Source organism: Megascapheus bottae, chromosome X (assembly GCF_031878675.1).
Source record: "Megascapheus bottae isolate mThoBot1 chromosome X, mThoBot2.hap1, whole genome shotgun sequence".
NCBI lineage: Eukaryota > Metazoa > Chordata > Mammalia > Rodentia > Geomyidae > Megascapheus > Megascapheus bottae.
Window position 1 is genome coordinate 47,533,805 of NC_143547.1, and position 20,573 is coordinate 47,554,377.

A 20,573-nucleotide genomic window follows, 5' to 3' on the forward strand; every position below is an offset into this window, starting at 1 on the left:
GAGGAGGAGTGAGGGGGAGGGGTTGGTAGGAAAGGACATGATGCTACTATACAGGGCTGGTAGTAACAGTAATTAATAATACCTAATGTGAGGCTGAGGAGTGGAAGAAAAGCAGATTTTTGATGAAGACAGGGAGAGTATAAAATGCCTTCAGGGGAGTTGAAAGTAACCCAGAAAGATGAGGTTGGGTTCAAGCAGGGGAGAGTGGGAGAGAAAATACGGCAGAGCAAACAAGCCTCAGAGGGGGGTCCTTGGGTAACGGAAATGACATTCCTGAAGATTGCTCATTGTCCACCCTGACTCTGTACCAGAACCCTCCACCAGCATCCAAACTGTTTAAAGTGAGTGTTAGCTTTCTGGGTGTCTTCATCCTGATTCCTCTCACAGCTTCTAACCTGGCTTGCAGCTTTCCCCAAGTTTTCCGTAGACATCTTACAAGGCATTCCAGACCCCTGGGTGGGTGCTATATGGAAAGTCACCTCTGACAGGGGCAAAGGAACTGATGTCTATCAGTGCAGGATTAATACGTCTTCATCACCCGGGCATCAGCAAGCTTTTTGCCCTTTACATCCTTTTAATCACCAGAGGCTACCTTTAATGGCAACTTCCTAGCAGATAGGTAACAATTTGGAAGATATTGCCCACCTTTTATGTCCGCTTCAGGAAGAGACCACAACCTTCCAGCTGTTGACAGGGGGAGGGGAAATAAACTCGTTTGATCCCCAAGTCTGACCTGCCTGCCGCTATGCAGAAACCTAATTAGAGCTGTCTGCTTGAGATCCAGCACTGCTGCGCACGCGTCTCCCTGTGGTTGCCAAGGCGATATAGCCCCCACCACATCTCAGTAATCTCCTTCTCTAGCAACACATACCAAGAACTGAAAGCTCAGGGCGGGATTTCCGGTGACATGAAAATTAGTACCTGGGGAGCCTGAGTGAAGGGATTCGGGGGAAATGGGGTGGGGTCTTACCCGCCCCTCTAAACCTGGAGGCTTGGATTCCCCAGCCTCCTTGAACCCTAAAGTCTGTTTAAGCTTGTGAGGTGGGGGAAGGAAAGGAAATAAGCAGATTAAGGTGCCAATCTATTCTTGCTCTGACTTTTTGAATGCCTAAGTTCTTCTAGGGCCTCCAGAAAAAGAAAACCCCTCTAAGGAGAAGGTGTAGGTTATACAGCATCAATAATCAATGTAAAACTACTGCTTGTTTTATGACCAAATGTATGCCAAACACTGTGCTAGGGTATTCCAGTGCTTGGTGCTAATTGCCACCAATTGTCCAAGAAACCCTTTGATGTTCCTGTTTGACACTACAGTAAACTGAGGCTTAACTTGTATGTCCAAAGTCACACAGCCAATCCGTCTTAAAGTCCTCAGGAGACTAATGAAGGATCTCTCCTAATCCTTTCTGTTCTTTCCTCCAATTTGTTGGCTCTCTGGAGACAATGGCCAGAGTGACTAGGCAAGATGACAGCCATGGAAAGCATGAAAACAGAGCTGAGAGTTCTTCAAGGCCCGTTCCATTCCTAGGGTTCAAGGAACTTTCTAGGCAATAGGATGCTCATCTCTGTGTGGTCTCTCCTACAATCCTTAGCCAGTCAGGTCCTGGAGCCCTCAGCTTTACCAGCTGCCTTTCACCCAGCAAAGAGGCAAATATCACCACTTCTCACCCTCCACAAGTGTTTTAGTCATGTTTATTGCAATCCTGAAGGAACAATTACCCGAGAGAACTCTTGACTTTTCCAAAGCTGCTCTGAAATAGAAGAACCAAAGTGGAAAATAGCCTGGTGTCACCGATGTCACATGACAACTATGAGACGTGCAGGGCATGTGCCTAGGGTGAGGGACACAAGGCAGTCTTTCTGAGGGACACCGTCATTCCTGTGGAGGCCATGAGATACCTAAGAAACTTCCCATCCTTTAGGCACCATCTTGGAATTAACACCCCCCCCACCTGGTCCCAGAGAAACTCATGGGTGGAAGTGGGAGTCTAGCAATAAGACTTATACGAATGCAGCAGCATATATTTATCTGATGAATAATCACAGTTTAAGCTTAAACCATGTCCTAAATCATATCAAATATACTTTTCATCCTTGTGAATTGAGATACAAAAGTGGGAGGGTCTGAGGTCATTAACTGATTCTGTAGGCCACTGACTGCTACTGAAGTTTACGGAAGGTTTCACTGAGCTGGGACTTAGTGAGTGAGGCCTGAACTCACCTTAGTTGTATAATGGCACTCGGAAATCCACACTCATGTGATCAGGATCCTCCCTGAGGAAATACCATTGTGAATACATTCACTTTCAGTAGCTGAAGTCTAAGGGTATCCACCTTCTGAGAAGATGAATGGTTAGGAAAGCATTAGCCTACTCTTTCTACAACTTCTGTACACACACACACACACACACACACACACACACACACACACACACAAGCTGTCCAAAAAATAAGCAATCTCACAAAAAGCTAGGCTTGACTGGCATACGTGAATTTCAAGACAAATTTTCTAGTCTTCTTTCTCCTAAACTGCTGCCGCCTAAACCCTGATATCCATGATCTGTATCAACCCATAGCCACCTTTCAGATAGGGGCACTATAGTCTCCTTCTCAAGACCGTCAGGCAGTTAGACTGCTCTCTTCTTCACAAATGAATAAAACAACGTCTTAAGGAATTCTCTGCATACAGGTTTTCGGGCTAGTTGGAAAGAAGGCAGGAGAGGAAATGGAAACGCAAGGCCTGTTTATTTTATTTTATTTTTGGTAGATGGAGTAATGAATGAGTAACTTTCTATTTATTCGGTGCTTATTCTGTCACTCGGTTACCTATGTGACTTTGGGCAAGTTACATAGCCTCTCTTTCCAGACTTCTTGAAGTTACATTCAAGAACTTGCTAGAAAAAGGCTACAATCATCGTAACACTATTTGATAATGCTGGAAGTGTGATCCAAGCAAGCTGTATCATAGTTTAGTGATATTTCCCTATTCCACTCCTGCTTTAATGATTTCTACTTGTCTGCACTGGGAATGTAGCTTAGTGGTAGAGTTGTTACCTAGTATGCTCAAGGCAATAGGATTCATTTTTTTTTTTGCCAGTCCTGGGCTTGAGCTCAGGGCCTGAGCACTGTCCTTGGACTTTCTCAAGGCTAGAGCTCTACCACTTGAGCCTGAGCACCACTTCTGGCTTTTTTCTATGTATGTGGTACCGAGGAATCGAACCCGGGTCTTCATGCATGCTAGGCAAGCACTTTAACCACTAGGCCAAACTCCCGGCCCAATATAGGATTCATTTTTAACATTAAAAAAAAGCTGACTACCTGTCAATATTCGATAGCTGGATTCAAATGAAATTGGAGTTCTAGCCACATGTGTTGGTGATGCCTGCATTCCCATAATTCTGGAGATTGAGGTAGGAGGATCACGAGACAAAGAGAGACAGAGAGAGAGAGAGAGAGAGAGAGAGAGAGAGAGAGAGAGAGGAGAGAGAGAGAGAGAGAGAGAGAGAGGAGAGAGAGAGAGAGAGAAGAGAGAGAGAGAGAGAGAGAGATGAGAGAGAGAGAGAGAGAGAGAGAGAGAGAGAGAGAGAGAGAGAACTGAGCTCAGGGAATTCACCAGTCTTTGTTTTCTTCAGTAAATACTGCAAGTAAATGTTAACTTTAGAACTTTAGGAGTTTATGGATTAGTAATATTTAGCTACATTAATATTCTTGTAGACATTCATCCATATGACACTTTTCAAAGGGTCATAGTCAGTCTCTCTCTCTCTCTCTCATCTCTCTCTCTCTCTCTCTCTCTCTCTCTCTCTCTCTCTCTCTCTCTCTCTGCCAGTACTAGGGTTTGAACTCAGAGCCTGAGCGCTATCCTTGGGCTTTCTCAAGGCTAGAGTTCTACCACTTGAGCCATAGCACCATTTCTGGCTTTTTCTGTGTATGTGGTACCAAGGAATCAAACCCAGGTCTTCGTACATGCTAAGCAAGCACTCTACCACCAGGCTAAACTCCCGGCCCCCATAGATAGTCTCTTTAAACCAACCTTAATGGCTTACAAAACTTCAATTCCTGGGCTGGGAATGTGGCTTAGTGGTAGAGTGCTTGCCTAGTATGCATGAAGTTCTGAGTTCAATTCCTCAGTACCACATAAACAGAAAAGGCCAGTAACGGCACTGTGGTTCAAATGGTAGAGTGTTAGTCTTGAGCAAAAATAAGCTCAGGGACAGCACTCAGGCCCTGAGTTCAAGCCCCAGGACTGGCACATGCGCGCGCATATGCGCACGCTGCGCTAGCGCGCGCGCACACACACACACACACACACACACACACACAAGTTCATATTGGAGGGGGGAATCATGATATTGTCAGAGTGAAGGTTTGGAAAAATGGGACTCTGATATCTGAGGAAATATTTTTTTACCAGGTATACTTTTTTCATATATTTTTATTGTAATTAATAGGATTACATTATATTCACCAGATAGAAGGTGCATTTACTTCACAAACATTGATATCCTTTCTCATGTCTTGGTCCCCATTTCCCTCCCCCCACCTCTGCCCCCTCATCTTGTTTTCCCCTCTTCTCTATTCCTATTTCAAATAATCAAATAAGCATGTATACAATACATCAGATAACCAGGTGAAATACTGTAACAACATGAGATAACCAAGAGACAGCAAAAGAGATGAGAAATAACATAGTACATTAAGGCCAACACTCACTCATTATACGGCTTTTGTTTCTATATCCTGGAAGTCCTTTTCATTTAGCGTCATGCTATATGGCCTTATGTATCAAGGTTTTGCTCTATTGCAGATCTCTGCTAGGAGAGCCCAAGGTTTCTACTGATTATGACAAATGAGGGAAACCATTGAGCCTATGTTCCTTTGGGTCTACCAGGTATACTTTTAATACTCAGTTCCTCACCTCCAAGTGTCTGATTCCATTCTACGTCTAGTCTTATTTCAACATCTGGAGTCCTGTACTCAGTTTAGCCACAAGCACTGATCAGCAAGTGCTTTAAAATACCCAAGAAGGTGGGCCGGGGAGCCCTGAGGGATTCCCAGCCTGTGGGGATGTCTTTGCTCATAGGAAAGCATGGACTAATGATTCCAGTCCATTCTTTTTTTAAAAAGAAAGAAATATGGGGCTGGGATTTTGGCCTAGTGGTAGAGCGCTTGCCTAGCATGCACGAAGACCCCGGTTCGATTCCTTGGTGCCACATATATAGAAAAAAGCCAGAAGTGGTGCTGAGGCTCAAGTGGTAGAGCTCTAGCCTTGAAAAAGTCAAAGGGCAGTGCTCAGGCCCTGAGCTCAAGGCCCAGGACTGGCCAAAAAAAAAAATTAAAAAAAGAAAGAAATCTCTTTCAATATTTCTAACAGACTTATTTTGAAATCCCTTTCATATTTACCTACGATTGCTAATGTCTTCTGTTGTGAATTCTGCCATTTGTTGAGTCTTATTCAGTGTCTTAGTGATATTTTTGTTGTTGTTGTTGTTTGTTTGTTTGTTTGGGTCATGGGGCTTGAACTCTGGGCCTGGGCTTGTCCTTGAGCTCTTCAGCTACCGCCCCTATCCTTGAGCCACAGCCCCACTTCCTGTTTTGTAGAGATTAATTGGAGATAAGGGTCTCTCTTGGCTTTATACTGCCTGGCTGGCTTTGAACCTTGATCCTCAGATCTCAGCCTCCTGAGTAGCTAGGATTATAGGCGTGAGCCTTGGCATTTAGTGATGGGCGGGGGCACACACACACACACACACACACACACACACACACACACATCCCTTGTATTCATATGCTCTCTTTAGCAGGAATTGTCTTTTGAGAAATGCTGAAGCGGCTCCTGCTGCCAGTCTCGCCCCGAGCAGGAGGGGAGTTAATGCACCCTGCTGCAGCAGCTGTTCCACTTCAGAGCTCTCCCAGCACAGATGCCATGTCTTTCTGAGCTTGGAGGCGGTGGGGGGCAGACCTAGAGAGAACAACTCCTGCTCCCCTCCTCCCCTTCCCAGTGCCTTCTCCCTGTCTTTGAGACATTTATCCAAGTATCTTGCTGTCCTCCATTACACTGGGTCTTTATGGCTTATGTAGTCCCTAGAGCTGTTGCCATAAAATTTCAGAAAGAGGGGGAAAATAGAGCTGCAGTCTTACACCTTGATCAGAACCTGACATTCATGTTCATAGGTGATCCAGAAAATCAACCTACATTTCCAACTGCCAAGATTTTGCTTTTACTTGTTAGTGGGGACTGCATAGAAGGTCTTAAGGAATGATGGAGTAGGAGATGGCTCGAAATTCACAAGGTAGTAATATATGTGGTCAAGTATAAAAAGCAAATTGTAAAACACTATAGACAGTATCTACTGTTTTGTAAAAAGTGTATAAGTGATAGAAATATATGCAGTTTAATAAAGGATACATGTGGTAGAATAACAGCGTCATAAAGATGGCATGGCCTAATCCCTCAAACCTATGACTGTGTGATCTTATGTGGCAAAAGAGGCTTTTGATAAGTGATTGAATTAAGAATATTTAAACAGGAAGTGGCACTATGGCTCAAGGGGTAGGGTGGTAGCCTTGAGCTGAAGAGCTCAGGAACAACACCCAGGCCCAGAGTTCAAGTCCCATGAGCAACAAACAAAAAAGAATATTTTACAGGGTTGGAGGCATGGATCAGTCGATAGTGCTAGCCAATGAGTGACAGAATCAGACACCGAGTTCCAGACCTGATCTCGACCTCAAAAATAAAAGAGAAAAGGAATGGAGTGTTTATCCTTATCCAAATGGACGATGCAATCACAAGGATCTTTACAGAAAGGAGAAAGAAGACTGAGTAGTAGATGTGAGAGGTGGAATCAACAGGTTGAATTGATATGAAAAAGACGTCAAGAAGCAAAGAATGAGTAGGGCAATGGTGGCTTCTGCCTGTAATCCTAGCTACTGAAGGAGCTGACATGTGAAGATTGTGATTCAAAGCTGGTCTGAGCATAAGAGCTTATGAGACGCTTTTCTCAATTAGTCAGCAAAAAGCCCAAGTGGAGCTGTGGTTCAAGTGGTAGAGTGCCAACCTTGAAAAAGTTCCAGGTAAGAACTCAAAAGCCCTGGGTTTAAGACCCAGTACCTTCCCCCCCGCCCCGACACACACACTCTCAGAATTCAGGACAGCTCCTACACACTGAGAAAGAGAAAGGATTATCTCCTCAGAGCCTCTGAAAAGACTCAACACTGATAACAACTTTACTTCAGTTCAATGAGACTTATTTTTAACTCCCTCCAAAATTATAAGGTAATAAATCTTTATTGTTTTAAGCTATTAAATTTCTGGGTTTGTTGCCCCACCCCCAGTAATGAGGCTTGAACTCAGGGCCTAAGTGCTGTCCTTTTGCTTTTTTTTTTTTTGCCAGTCCTGGGCTTGAGCTCAGGGCCTGAGCACTGTCCTTGGACTTTCTCAAGGCTAGAGCTCTACCACTTGAGCCTCAGCACCACTTCCGGCTTTTTTTTTCTACGTATGTGGTACCAAGGAATCGAACCCGGGTCTTCATGCATGCTAGGCAAGCACTTTAACCACTAGGCAAAACTCCCGGCCCCCCTTTTGCTTTTTTGCTCATCAGGGGCTCTTACCATTTGAGCCACAGTTCCACTTCTGGCTGTTTCTTAGTTAATTGGAGAGAACAGTCTCACAGACTTTTCTACCCAAGCTGGCTTCAACACATAATCCTCAAATCTCAGCCTCTTTTTTTTTTTTTGCAAGTCCTGGGGCTTGAACTCAAGGCCTGGGCATTGTCCTTGGACACTTTTTACTCAAGGCTACTGCCCTGCCACTTGAGCCACAGCACTACTTCTGGCTGTTTCTGTGCATGTGGTACCTTGGAATCAAATCCAGGGCTTTGTGCATGCTAGGCGAGCACTCTACCATGAGGCCACATTCCTGGCCCAAATCTCACTCTCTTGAGTAACTATAATTACAAAAGTGAGCCATCATAACCCAGCCTGTGGTTATTATAACAGCAATATGAAAGTAAATAAATGCATATTACAGGGTACTGAATTTTAGAATTATTGAAGTTTACACTTTTGCTTGAAAAAAAATTAACATTTACAGAAACTAAATTCAATATTTAAAGCATCAATTTATATAATAATGAGACATGTATCATCTTTTGATGACAAAATATAATAATATTATTATAACCATGGTAGGAAAATGCCGAGAGAAATAAACACACAGGTACTTCTGTCTTCTATGGAAGCATAAATTGGTCCTGGGTTATATTATATTAAATTGTGCCACAGTAAATATGTAATAACATTTTAGGAAATGTTTATGTTCTGGTACATTGACATTCCATCTCTAAAAATGAAGTTTAAAAAATCATTTTTGGGTGTTAGTATCCATTTGGCTTGAAGAATCATTCCAGACTTTATATATCAAGGGAATTTTAAACATAACCTAAAACTTTAATAATATGTTAATGGTAAGGGAAATTAAAGTCTGTTTACAGAATGGAAGAGTATGCAGGCATTAGGAATGGATGCAAACGAATGGTTAATATTAAGGAAATCATATTCACAGTATGATCCAATTTTGGTAGAATAGAAAAGGACTATTTGTTCAGCTACATTATAATCCCATTCTTGTTTGCTGAGTGGTTTTACAGATGCTATTAATTTTTTAAAATATATTCTCATATGTACTTTCTTAATTTTCCCCAGTGGAATTATATTTATTCATGAATTGAAGAGATAAGCAGGAAAAAATGTACTGTGATGATCACTTTCTTATGAAAAGTGAAAAAAAATAGAATCATGATATTGTGATGTGGATTTGGTGGGGAGATAATCTCTTGGCTATGGATAACAGCATACACGTGAACGTCTCAGGAGGGCCTTGGCAGAAAAATGATATTTTTTTCTAATCCTAGCTACTCAGGAGGTAGAGATCTGGGGATAACGGTTCAAAACCAGCCTGGGCACTAAAGACTATGAGACTCATCTACAATTAACCACCAGAAAACCAGAAGTGGCACTGTGGCTCAAGAGGTAAAGCGACAGCCTTGAACTGAAGAGCTCCGGGACAATGCCCAGGCCCAGAGTTCAAGTCCCATGACTGACAAAAAAAGAAAGAAAAGAAATGTAAGAAATCACTAAAAATATAATGCAAAGGAAGAAAAAAAATCTGTTAACCATCTATAGGAAGTGTTGGGGCTGGAAGTTTAGCTTAGTGGTAGGGTACTTGCTTAGCATGCACCAAGACCGGGTTCGATTCCTCAGTACTACATACATAGAAAACGCCAGAAATGGTGCTGTGGCTCAAGTGGTAGAGCTCTAGCTGTGAGAAAGCCCAAGGACAATGCTCAGTCCTTGAGTTCAAGTGCCAGGACTGGAAAAAAATCAGAAGTGTTGCTATGGCTCAAATGGTAGAGTGTTAATCTTGAGAAATCTTTAAGGACAGTATCTAGCCCCTGAGTTCAAGTCCCAGAAATAGCAAAAAGAAAAAGAAAGAAAGAAAGAAAGAAAGAAAGAAAGAAAGAAAGAAAGAGAAAGAAGCCAGGTGCCATGGCTCATGCCTGTAATCCTAGCTACTCAGGAGGCCAAGATCTGAGGATCACAGTTGAAAGTGGTAGAGTGCTAGCTTTGAGCACAAAGAGACTCAGGGACACCATCTAGGCCTTTAGTTCAAGCCCCACGACTGACACACAAAAAATGCCTGAATAGATCCTTTTCCGTATCGTCTACATATTGTCTACAAGAGACTTAATCATTTTACATCTAAGGAACCACATAGGTGAAAGTGAAGATGGAAAATAGCATTCCATGCAAATGGCGATCCAGAGAGAGTAGGGGTGCTATAAGTACAACAGAAAAGCCAGTATCTAAGTCAATGGCTGTCACACAGAAAAGAACAAGATCATTATACAAGCATTCCAGTAAATGCTAAGTGGTGCCTGGAGTCGCCCTTTGATGGGGCCTCTTTGTCAAGTTCGTTGTGGAGGGCTTGATTGCATGTTTTATATATGTCCCTTTTCACACTTAAAAAAGTCTTTCAGTGGAATGTGTTGATCAAAATGTCAATTCTGAACTCTTTACTTGTTAATATTCTCAATTTCTTATGCGTCCATAAAGCAAATAAACTCATATTTCAATGAGATAAAGGCCATTATATAGTGATAAAGGGCCAATTCCTTGGGATGTTTAACAATTCTAAGTATATGCACCTAAATTCAGAGTGCTTAAATATATAAAGTGAATATCAAGAGGTGGAGAGATCGCACTACAGTAAGAGCAAGAGATTCCTGTACTTCAATAATGAACAGAATAACCAGATGGGCAATCACTAAGAAAGTAACGCTGGCTGTCAGTGGCTCATGCCTGTAATCCTAGCTACTCAGGAGGCTGAGATCTGAGGACCATGGTTTAAAGTCAGCCAGGGCAGTAAAGTCCCCCTGAAACTCTTATCTCCAGTTAACCACCAAAAACCCAGAATTGAGTAGTGGCTCATGTGGTAGAGCACTAGCCTTGAACTAAAAACTAAGGGAAAGCTTCCTGACCCTGAGTTCAAGCCCTAGTTCCTATGCGCCCGCTCTCTCTCTCTCTCTCTCTCTCTCTCTCTCTCTCTCTCTCTCTCTCTCTCTCTCTCTCTCTCTCTCTCTCTCCCTCCCTCCCTCCCTCCCTCCCTCCCTCCCTCTCTCTCTCTCAATGGCTCCTGTACCAATAATCAGGAGAGTAAAAGGAAAACCGATAGAACAGGAGAAAATCTTTGCAAATCATACTTCTAGTAAGGAGTTCAGATACAAAAATATATGGAACTAAGCCGAGTGTGGTGGCTCACGCCTGTAGTCTTAGCTACCCAGAAGGCTGAGATCTGAGGATCACCATTCAAACACAACCAGGGCACTAAAGTCTAGGAGACTCTTATCTCCAATTAACCATTAGAAAACCGGAAGTGGCACTGTGGCTCAAGGGGTAGGGCAGATGCCTTGAGCTGAAGAGCTCAGTGACAGCACCCAGACCAGACCCAGAGTTCAAGTCCCATGGCCGACATTTGTGTGAGATAAACTTATTTATGAAGGGTTGCTATGTTATATAGCTTTGTTATAAATTAAGAACATTTTTTTGCCAGTCCTGGGGCTTGAACTCAGGGCCTGAGCACTGTCCTTGGGTTTTTTGTTTGTTTGTTTTTGCTTTTGTTTTTGCGCCCAGTCTTGGGATTTGACTGGGTCTGGGCACTGTCCCTGAGCTCTTCAGCTCAAGGCTACTGACCTACCCCTTGAGTCACAGCGCTACTTCCTGTTTTCTGGTGATTAATTGGAGATAAGTGTCTCACAGGCATTTTAGTGCTCAGGCTGGCTTTGAACAGTGTCGTGAGCAGGCGAAGTAATTCACCAATAGGCAGATAATACAATGCAACATAGTTTATTGACTTAACATAGCTTAGCAGAGTTGACAACACTATATTCTAGTTCCTATCTTCTAATCCTAACTTGCCTAATCCTAATCTGCTATCGAGTACACTCGCACAACTCACCTCTCTGACATCTCAGTCCTGAAGTCGAACAGGGCCTGCCCGTCAGGTGTTAGACGCAGCTCCCAGTCCTGTTGCAGTGTGAGCCTGGGGCTGCACAACGACGAGTCTCTGGTCTCGTCAGTCTTCTAGGGCAAGGAGCAGCTTCTGCATGGCCAAAGATCCTTGAACCGCAGTCTCCGTTAAGGCCAGCAGAAATGCTGCTCCTCATTCTGATTCCTTGGTTTATATTGGTCCTTGGCCTGCTCCTCTCTGGCCCAAACTCCTTCATGTTTGATTTGACTTGGTTACGTCTTGGTCCTTGCTCAGTCTGGATTGGTTATACCTTTTGGTCAGTGGTGCCCAGAGATGTGCTGGTTGCTTGCTCTATGTATCTTTCCCAGGTGTCTGGGCTTCTGTGATACTTCATATTGTAAGCCAGATTCCTGACCGTTCCTATGGTTACAGTCTTATCTGTCCTTACATCATAGTTTATCTCCCCCGTGTCCATAAGCCTTTAGGTACAAGTTTGTATTGGCAATAGATTTCTTACTTTCATTTCATTACTGTATTTCATTTAATGACTCTACTCTTCTCATATTATTATATCACTATTTTGTATCATATTCCTTTAGCATTCCACAATATGTTCATCATATGCCATTTTCATATGATATTTATTATATCCATCATGTTAATATTTTCACCCTAGTAAATGCTCACAACTAACAGCAAACCTCAGATCTCAGTCTCCTGAGTAGCTAGGATTACAAGTGTGAGCCACCATGCCCACCTCCTTGGGCTTTTTTCTCTAGAGCTCTACCACTTGAGCCACAGCACCAGTTCCGCCTTTTTCTATGTATGTGGTACTGAGGAATCAAACCCAAGCCTTCCTGCATGCTAGGCAAGCACTCTTACCACTAGGTCAAATGCCTGGCCCCCAAAACAATTTTTGGATAGCTGCATTTGCTTTTCATATTAAATTCTAATCTTGAAAGCAAATGTAGAGATCACAGAATGTTTCCTAAATAGTGCCAAAGTAAGCATTAGTCGCAGGGGGTGCCACATACTAGTACAATTTACTTATCAGGAAAGTGGGTACCAGACTTGACTATTTACTAACCACGTTTCAGAAGATGTAAATGTAGCCAGGTGTAGTGGCTCAGGCTTGTAATCTTAGTTACTTGGTACATGAAGATGGGGATTGCAATTAAAGCCTTCCCAGATGTAAAAGTTTGTGAAATTCCATCTTAACCCATGGCTAGGTGTAGTGGCATGCACACACATAGAAAAAGCTGGAAGTGGTGCTGTGGCTCAAGTGGTAGAGCATTAGTCTTGAGAAAGCCCAAAGACAGTGCCCAGGCCCTGAGTTCAAGCCCAGGACTGGCAAAAAAGAAAAGGCATAAGTTAAAACTTGTCTTACTGTAATGAAAGTTGCTGTTTGAGACATTAGATTTATCCTTTTCATTTTGATAGTGGTTTGGGGAATAGAGTGTTGATTTTGTTTGTTGTCGGTTGTAGGACTTGAACTTTGGGCCTGGGCGTTGTCTCTGAGCTCTTCAGCTCCAGGCCACCTTGAGCCATAGTGCCACTTCCAGTTTTTTTTTTTGCCAGTTGTGGGGCTTGAACTCAGGGCCTGAGCACTGTCCTTGGACTTTTCTCAAGGCTAGTGCTCTACCATTTGAGCCACAGCACCACTTCCAGCTTTTTTCTATGTATGTGGTATCAAGGAATCGAACCCGGGTCTTCATGCATGCTAGACAAGCATAGCACTCTACCACTAGGCCAAACTCCCGGCCCTCCACTTCCAGTTTTATGGTGGTTAATTGGAGATAAGAGTCTCATGGACTTTAGTGCCCGGGTTGGCTTTGAACTGCAATCCTCAGACCTCAGCCTTCTGAGTAGCTAAGATTATAGGCCTGAGCCACCATTCCCAGCTTAGAGTGGTGTGTGTGTGTGTGTGTGTGTGTGTGTGTGTGTGTGTGTGTGTGTGTGTGTGTGTACTAGAGGTATGGCTAAAATGGTACAACACCAGTAATTGAGCATTCCATTCTCCCATTGAAGGCTGTCTTATTTTGAAACCCTGTCTCAAAAACACTCCCCTCTCCCCAAACACAAAACTACTAGTCTACTGTAGTTGTGCCTGGTATGAAAAATACGTTTAGAATTCAAGAACCTTTAAAAAATTTAAAAAAATAAACAATTTAAAAAATATGTTTGCCAGCCGTTGTGGCTCATGCCTGTAATCCTAGCTACTCAAGAGACTGAGATCTGAGGACCCCAGTTCAGAGCCAGCCTGGGTACTAAAGTCCATGAGACTCTTATCTCCAATTAACCACTAGAAAACTGGAAGTGGCATTGTGGGTCAAGGGGTAGGGCGGTAGCCTTAGCTGCGGAGCTCAGGGACAATGCCCAGGCCCAGAGTTCAAGCCCCAGCACAGACAAAAAACTTAAAAAATATATAATAACAACATATCCTCTAACTTTGAGCCCTTTGTGAAAGTGTTGGCTACAGTACTTCTGTGTGTACATCTTGTCTATGTTACAGTAAAGTGAGGGGTTTCTCATTAAATTGAAAGCAAGTTTTGAATGTTTAGAGAGTGATAATTGTCCTTGCTCAAGAAATGAACTTTCACACACATTTACTATAATGAGGATACTATTTATTATAAATTTTCTCTTTAGATACTTTGAAATAATGCCTTTACAATTTTTTTTGCCAGTCCTGGGCTTGAGCTCAGGTCCCGAGCACTGTCCTTGGTCTTTCTCAAGGCTAGAGCTCTACCACTTGAGCCACAGCACCAATTCCAGTTTTTTCCAATGTATGTGATATCGAGGAATCAAACCTGGGTCTTCGTGCATGCTAGGCAAGCACTCTACCACGAGACCAAACTCTCGGCTCGCCTTTACAATTTTTCGTAGTAAAACATAAATCAGAATTTTACAGTCCTTAAAACTAGATGGTGGTTCTTATTTGAACGGAATCTTCTTTAACAGGTTTAAGTAAGACTGGAGCAACATTAACAAATTTTATTAATGATTTTCCACAGAAGGATTTTGGTCCAAACTTTCACAGATTTTCCTTAGTGTTGCTGCTTTTATTTTTCAAATTAGTTCTCTTTTCTTTTATGCCTACCTATATTTGCCCATTCAACATGCTATATCTAGTAATTGTGACTAGAAAAGGCAAAATATAAGAATTACTATATTTGATAAATCTGTCAAATATTGTAATGTCCAGTATGAATAAATTGTTCTTTGCAAGCTGGGTGCCAGTGGCTCATACCTGTAATCCTAGCTACTCAGACTGAATTCTGGAGGATCGTGACTCAAAGCCAGGAAAGTCCATAATACTCTATCTCCAAAATAAATAGGATAAATCTAGGCTGGAGATAATGCTCAAGTGGTAGATCACAGCTAGGTCAGAGTGTGTGTGAGGATCTGAGTTCAAACTCCAGCAACAGGAAAAACAAAAGTTATTCTCTTCCTTGCATGTATGAAGATAAATTTGTGACCCAACATGTAAGATATGTATTAGTAATACTTAACATTTGCCATTTTTTTTGCCAGTCGTGGGGCTTGAGCTCAGGGCCTGAGCACTGTCCTTGGACTTTCTCAAGGCTAGAGCTCAACCATTTGAGCCTCAACACCATTTCCGGCTTTCTCTATGTATGTGGTACTGAGGAATTGAACTCAGGTCTTCGTGCATGCTAGGCAAGCACTCTACCACTAGGCCATGCTCTCAGCTGACATTTGCCATTTTTATTAGTATAACTTAATTCTAGAAAAAAGCTTCCTTGGAATATTTCCATACATACCCATAGCCTACTTTGATCAAATGTACCTCATCTATATCACTCTTTTTAAATCATTTTCTTTCCTTCCCCCTACTTTTTTTTTTGCCAGTTCTGGGCTTGAGCTCAGGGCCTGAGCACTGTCCTTGGACTTTCTCAAGGCTACAGCTCTACCACTTGAGCCTCAGCACCACTTCCAGCTTTTTTTCTATGTGGTACCAAGGAATTGTGCATGCTAGGCAAGCACTCTACCACTAGGCCAAACTCCTGACCCCGCCCCCTACTTTTTTGAAGAGCTGTTTGATGGTTTTCACTACGCTATTTTATGTGAATATTTAATATTCTTCCATAATATTTATTCCCCTTTCCCCTCCCCTATCCACTGGATCCTCTCAAATAGTCCCTCTTTCAAATTTATAGTACATCATTACAATATTTAGCTTTAGCTTCTGCATATAAATGAAAACATACTACATTTGTACATATACATACATAAACATATCTATTATACAAATATATGTATGCCTATACATACGTATATATATGTGTATGTACACACACACGCACATATATATATATATATATACATACATACAGATAACTGAGCAATAAAGCAGGGATTTAAAAAAAAAACTGCTAAAAAATGTAGTCTCTAGGGCCGGGAGTTTGGCCTAGTGGTAGAGTGCTTGCCTAGCATGCACAAAGACCTGGGTTCGATTCCTTGGTACCACATGCATAGAAAAAAGCTAGAAGTGGTGCTGAGGCTCAAGTGGTAGAGCTCTAGCCTTGAGAAGGTCCAAGGACAGGGCTCAGGCCCTGAGCTAAAGCCCATGACTGACAAAAAAAAAATTTTAAAAATGTAGTCTCTAGGTGATGGTTATGTGGTTGTTTGCTATAGATCTCAGTCAACCCTTCTGGATATTTGATAGACTTACAATAAACCCATGTTCAGTATAACAGGATAGCTCTCCACATCACTTTACACACTGCTGCAGTCTTCTCCACGGAACCATCTGCTCGCATTGTGGAGCTGTTCTATCATCTCTCTTGAAGAATGTTTTAATAACGTTATGAGTCACCACTGTGACAAACCTCATGACAAGGAAACTTTGTTCTCATGAAGGATTATTGTCTGAGAAGCAATTCCACCAGCTTCTGAGTCAGATAATGTGCAAGGATTGACGTGATGGCACATGTACTTAGAGCAACTCAGAAGGGTATCTGTCAGTTTCTACTTGAAGAAACATGGATTGAGAGTCTATTTGTAAGTTCATTTGGAACTTTTATTGGAACTTTGTTGTTTGTTGGAACTCTTTATATTTTGGGTTTGCACTGGGGGGGGGTTGAACTCAAGATAGGGCCTCAAGCTTGCTCACTTTTACTTATGAGGCTGAAACTCAACCCCTTGAGCCTAACATTTTGTTGGTTATTTGGAGACAGTATCTCATAGATGAAAGTTTTATTTGTTAATTTTTTATTGTGATTATAAAAGTGATTAGAAAGGGATTATAGTTACATACATCTGGTAAAGAGTACATTTCTTTTTTGACAATGTCACCCCTTCACTCTCTCCCAGTTTTCCCTCCTATCCACACCCACAAGTTGTGTTGTGAATTTTCAACATAGTGTCTAGGGAGTACCATTGTAGAAGTTTTATTTTTTGTTGTTTATTTGGTTTTGCTTTTGGTTTTCTGGTACTAGTCCTGGGGTTTGAAGACTTGAGCACTGGCCTTGAGCTTTTTGTGTTCAAGGCTAGTGCTCTACACTGGATTCCCATGTCCACTTCTGGCTTTCTGGGGGTTAATTGGAAATGAGTCTCATGGACAGTCCCACCAAGATCTATTTTGAATTGCAATCCTCATGCCTCTGCCTCTTGAGTAACCAGATTTTAGGCAGGAGTCACTCGCACCGGGCCTTTAGAGACCTTTTTGTCCAGGTCACCATCATGGGATTACAGGTACGAGCCACTGGCACTCACTAAATATTTTAAATAGTATATTAAGGATAGTTTATTATAAATAAAATATCTCTCTAAGAAACACGAGGAGATACGAGTCAACCTCAAGTGATAAGTAGTAACAGCATTCCTATCACCATTAACATTTATTTTTGTAGGTCGTGGGCTTGAACTCTGGGCCTGGATGCTGTCCCTGAGTTCTTCAGCTCAAGGCTCTACCACTTGAGCCACAGCACCACGTCTGGTTTTCTGGTGGTTCAATGGAGATAAGAGTCTCACTGACTTTGGTGCCCGGGCTGGCTTGGAACCTCGATCCTCAGATCTCAGTCTCCCAAGTAGCTAGGATTACAGGCGTGAGCCACTGTGCCTGGCTTCATCATTACTTTTTTAAAAAGAGGTAATCGCTCTCTTTTCTGTGTGTTTGGAGAGAACATAAGAATAAACTCTCTCAGGAGGGGCCGGGAGTTTGGCCTAGTGGTAGAGTATTTGCCTAGCATGCATAAAGTCCTGGGTTTGATTCTTTGGTACCACATACACTGAAAAAGCTAGAAGTGGTGTGCTGTGGCTTAGGTGGTATAGCCTTGAAAAAGTCAAAGGACAGTGCCTAGGCCCTGATTTCAAGCCCCAGGACTGGCAGAGAGAGAAAGAGAGAAAGAGAGGGGGGGGAGGGGGAGGGGAACATCATATATCTCTCTTTGACACTAAACTGGGGGGACATATAGGAGAAATTGTAATGTTACACATATATCTCAAACAAAGTGATATTAACTAATAAGATAATACTGCAGAAGATACTGCACTTAATATTTGAGAAGATAAAATGAAATGACTCAAAGAACAGAAAAATTCAGGTGGTAGTATTTTTTGCCAGTCCTGGGTCTTGAACTCAGGGCCTGGGCATTGTCCTTGAGTTTTCTCAAGGCTAAAGCTCTACCACTTGAGCCAAAGCACCACTTTTGGCTTTTTCTATGTATGTGGTGCCAAGGTATCAAACCACTATGCCAAACTCTCATCCCTCAAGTGGTAATTTATTTAAATTAAAGCAAAGGAAAAACAGAATGGACACACTTACGAATCAAAATAGTGATCAAATGGAAGACCTATTTCACAAGACAGGGAAAACACAAAAGATATGTGCTTGCCACAGGAATGGATTAAACTCTGATCTAAGGGTTTAAGGACATTAGTCTGAAGAAAGGCTGAGACAGAGGATTTAGGTCTAATGAAACATAGAGAATGGACTTTGAATGTCAATGCAACTCAACAAAACAGGAGCTCAGGAACTGTGCTGATTCTGCTTTAAGGAATCCTCCCTGTACTGTGCTGATCAAGAGCTGGCCAGAGTGTGGCCTAGTGGTAGCGTGTTTGCCTAGCATGCATGAAGTAGTGTGTTCCATTCCTCAATACCACATATACAGAAAAGGCCGGATATGATGCTATGGCTCAAGTAGTAGAGTGCCAGCCTTGAGAAAGCAAAGGACAGTAACCAAGCCCTGAGTTCAAGCTCTAGAATTGGCAAAAAGAAAGAAAAGGAAGGAAGGAAGGAAGGAAGGAAGGAAGGAAGGAAGGAAGGAAGGAAGGAAGAAAAAAAGAAAGAAAAAAAAGAAAGAAAGAAAGGAAGAAAGAAAGGAAGAAAAAAGAATGGGTCCAGAGGTCAAAGTTGGAGATTGGAAATTTAGAAATGGCCTATGAATTTCAAAGCAATCCACAGATCAGGATATGGAGGAAGCATGGGTTCTAGGATGACAAAAACCAAAGTAATTGACTAAGGAGTAAAGGAGGATAATAGTATTTCTTGCGTACTTTATTTTATTTTCTGCAAATCCTGGGATTGAACTCAGGACCTGGGAACTGTCTGTGGGCTATCTCAAGGCTACAGCTCTACCATTTGAGCCACAGAACCACCTCTGGCATCTATTGTGTATGTGATGCCAAGGAATCGAACCCAGGACTTCATGCATGGTAGGTAGTCACTCAACCACTAGGCCACACTCCTGGCTCACATTCTTGAGTATTTTAAAACACTTGCTGATCAGTGCTTGTAGCTAACTGGGTACAGGACTCCAGATGTTGAAACAAAAGACTAGAAGTAGAATGGAATCATTATAGCCCCAGACACTTGGAGGTGTCAGTATTGTCCCTTATCAGGCCACTGGAATGCAAGGCCACGCGTGAGTTTGTTCACCAATGCACTCCCACTCTCTCAGACGTTGCCTCCCATGTAGGAAGTGCACCACCGATTATGTGTTGAGTGCATAAAGCAATGAACAAATGTCATGTTCTGCCGTTACAGACCCTACTATTCTGTTTAAGACCAGAAAACAGCTTATTTGGCAGGAAGGAGTTAAGACAGAAAGGGCCACTGGATTGAATCTTCCAGAGTGTTTCACACGCTCATGGTAGGTCTGGGAAGAGTCTGGGATTCTGGAACAAACAGAAGTGTCCTAAGTTATGAAAAGGAGAGGGGCTTCTCTGGAATTTTGCCATCCTGGATGTTTCAATGCCCTCAGTGAAGCAGTGAAATAGACAAGAACACCAGGACCCCAGAGTGGCTTGGGGGAGGAGGAAAACATTCCTGTTTGTTTTGCAATTCAAAGCACCTTTCTGATCAGCCACCAAAGATAAATAGGACCAGAGGCCTGAAGTGCTTTACTAATCCCTATTTGAGGACCCAAAGATCATTACAGCTTCATTATGTCTGCTGGTTTACACCTGTGATCCTAATTATTCAAGAGGCTGAGATCTGAGGATCACAGTTTAAAGCCAGCCAGTGCAGCAAACCCTGTGAGATTCTTGTCTTCATGAAACTACCATAACAAAAGGCAGAAGTGGAGCTGTGGCTCAAATGACTCTGCTCTATCCTTGAGCAAAGAAGCTCAGGGACATCACTCAGGCCCTGAGTTCAAGCCCCAGGATGAGCATGTACACACACCTCACACGTGTGCACACACACACACACCCCACCACCACCACTACCCCACCACCATAACTGCAACAAAAAATTAGCCAGTTGAAGACAATAGGTTCTTATCTCACTGAAAATTTCTAATTCTTTGGAACCATGTTTTCCTCTCAAAAAATATTGTTTTGTTTTGTTTTTTGCAAGTCCTGGAGCTTGAACTCAGGGCCTGAATACTACTGTCCTTATGCTTTTTCCTCAAAGCTAGCACTCTGCCACTTGAGCCTCAGCACCACTTCTGGCTTTTTTCTATGTGTGCGGTATGGAGGAATCAAACCCGGGTCTTTGTGCATGTGAGGCAAGCACTCTACCACTAGGCCAAAACTCCCAGCCCCATTATTGATTTTTAAATTAGCATAACTGGTTGTTTTTGGT

General features: G+C 42.5%; 1 long non-coding RNA gene across 1 annotated transcript in view; it reads right to left on the bottom strand.

The window, feature by feature from the left end:
• Positions 1–20,573, bottom strand: part of LOC150041017 (uncharacterized) — an 80,352-nt gene that overhangs the window by 21,784 nt on the left and 37,995 nt on the right. The gene's annotated exons all lie outside the window — the stretch shown is intronic.